The sequence below is a fragment of the Pinus tabuliformis genome, chromosome 5_2, assembly GCF_031772625.1.
Source record: "Pinus tabuliformis cultivar Carrire ecotype Pingquan chromosome 5_2, CPIR1, whole genome shotgun sequence".
Taxonomy (NCBI): domain Eukaryota; kingdom Viridiplantae; phylum Streptophyta; class Pinopsida; order Pinales; family Pinaceae; genus Pinus; species Pinus tabuliformis.
The window spans coordinates 375,724,229-375,726,944 of record NC_142306.1 but is presented as its reverse complement, the minus strand read 5'-3'; the positions used below and the strand labels follow the sequence as shown (position 1 = coordinate 375,726,944).

The following is a 2,716-nucleotide window of genomic DNA, read 5'->3' as shown; positions in this document are numbered from 1 at the left end:
ATAGGATATTGTATTTTACATGGAAGATGGACTCTATAAAAAAATGCGGTTATCCGTTGAGTGCTGTCCATTTCCTTGAAAGTTCACGTTTCGCATTGAGCCTAAGACCTCATCACAGATCGCAAGTTTAGTTGAGTCTTTATCACATATTACCAAGGGGAGCAAAATTTCGAGCAACCGAAATTGTGATCCGAGATCGCGATCAACCGAACTGTGATCACCCATTTATCGGTGATCTTGCAATGACCCTGTGGTTTGCGATATGGGAATGCGATGTGATGTGCGATGCGAAATGGAGATGTGATGCAATGTGCGATGCGATAAGTTATCATATAGTTAGTTTTGATTATCATAATAATGAAGGATTGCGAAAGGCATATGCGAAGGAGCATTGGACCTTGTAAAATGGCCATCTGAAGAGGTGAAGGGCAGAGGTGTTAGCTAGAAGCATTAAGTCCGAAAGGTTTGTAAGGTTTAATCTTAAATTTAGTTCCAGAGTGGATTTTAAATAAAAGTAGGGAAAGGAGTCTAATTGCAGTGAAATAGAACGAAGTAAAACTTAAAGTTGGGAGAGGATTCCCAATCACGTATCACACACGTATCACAACACACAAGGTATTTGGGTGTTGGCAGCCATATGGTTGCGTCATAGTTCAGCTTACTTAAATGTTTAAAATAAAACCTGTATGACCATAAAATTGATAATAAACTACTTTCTATCAATCATATCTATGACCATAGAGTTGATAGTGAAACTACTTTCTATCAAAGATATCCATTGGGATAAAACAGTGAATCAATGCCCTAACATTTTAGAAAATAGCTCTAAAATAATAGTTTATCTCCAATATTGACAATCCTTAACATTTTGAAAAGTACGTTTTAAACAATAATTTATTTCCAATGTTAACACTCTTAAATTCAAACTGTAGAGACATGATTTTCATCTATCTCAACCATGTCCAAAACTCTGGAAGCATAATCATCTTGCATATAAAAGTGATAGTTGAACACCATTTAAATATACACATCTTGCCTTTCATACTTTTCTATGTTCTGTCCGCCACAATAAATAATCTTTCAAATAAATTAATATTTAAATAAATTCAATTTTTTTTATTCATGCTGTCATTCTGCTAACCACCACCATGCATGTTTATCAAAACTGTAATTTAAATTATTTAGATGGAATGAATTCATTCCAATTACTAATCCAAAAAACGAGACGCTGCATATTTATAGCATATTTACAACGAAGTGACCGAATCGCCGAGGGACCATCTCAAATGTACTTCTGGGCTCTAGTGCAACTTACAGGATCCATGGCGGCTGTCATATAAATACAGGAAAAAGCTCCACATGACAATCATTAATATATATATATATATATATATACATTCGTGGTCACTGTGTAGTTGTGTGGCTGTTAGGTGTATGGAAATATATGAGCTTGATCAAGGATATCAAGCTAGGCAGCCAATAATTAAGCCTGATCTCAAAGACTTCGAGAAAATTGACCCTATAACTTCCCAAAAAAACAAGAGACGATTAATTAAATTAAATTAAGTTAACCCTTAAAACTAGCTCTATATATAAAATTGTGTGTCTCACATACCTATTTCAAATCTTCCACTTCCCGATATTAAAAAGAAAATAAGTTCACTCGCAATTATATGTATTACTATCTTGCTTTTGGAAAAATAATTAAAAAAAAACCCGCAAATTTTGTGTCATGGAACATTATTAGGGCCATCAATAACACTGTAGAGATGGGAAGAACAGTTTTGAGCTGGCCGAGGCGGTACCCTTTTTCCGATCCACACACCTGCCTTGATGGCAAAGTCCATGGTTCTCAAGACCGTCTCGCTGCGAGACGTGGCGCCCACGAACTGAGGTTGTCCAGAACTCCGGTAGGCGTTGAGGCAGTCCAGTAGTTGCTGATTGCACTGGATGTCGAAATAACTCCGGGAGCGTCTGATGCAAAAGTAGTGATCTTTGCAGCAGCTGTCCAGCGCATCGCAGGGAGCTTCGTCATGGCATCCCGTGTAAAACACTCCGCAGTATCGACCATACCTTAGAAACGGGGCCTCTGCCATCAAATCACACGTTAATAAACAAAAATCGGATTCCGTGATACCTCCTGAAACTCCCCCAGAATTCACGGAACATAAAAGGTCACAAGGCTTACCTCTACAGAGTTTTGACTCGCACTCTTTGCTACATAGCTGCGCTCTCCCAATAACAACATAATTCAATAATTATTCAGTACCAGTAACTAGCATGGTAGATTAGACCTTAGAGATCTTTTAATACATTAATGTTTTGAAAAATATAATGATTAAGCTGGCAAAAGATTTAAAAGAATGAAACTTAATACCAAAGAGGTGGAAAAGCCTAAAAGGAACGCCAAGAGAATACAAAGCAGGAAACCCAATCGCATTCCAATAGAGGCCATGGATCCCCGACTAATCTGATCGTCAGTGCAATAATTTGATAGATAATGACCATTCATTCGGTATATACTGTTCTTCCTTTGTTGCACTTCACGTGTCCATCCCGGTTGCGCACAAAACGCCTGACGAGTTATGTTCTCCTGTCAGAACAACCATTCGGATCCGAGGCATATCTCAAATGATTTTCTTCTATATAGAAACAAACGATATTGATGTATATATATCAGTATGGATTCATTTGGATTCATTTAAATAACCAGAGA

At 37.4% G+C, this 2,716-nt stretch overlaps 1 pseudogene; it reads right to left on the bottom strand.

Moving 5' to 3' along the window:
* Positions 1–1,730: 1,730 nt before the first annotated feature.
* Positions 1,731–2,096, bottom strand: LOC149159024 (phospholipase A2-alpha pseudogene; annotated as a pseudogene).
* Between the last annotated feature and the right edge of the window lie 620 nt (positions 2,097–2,716).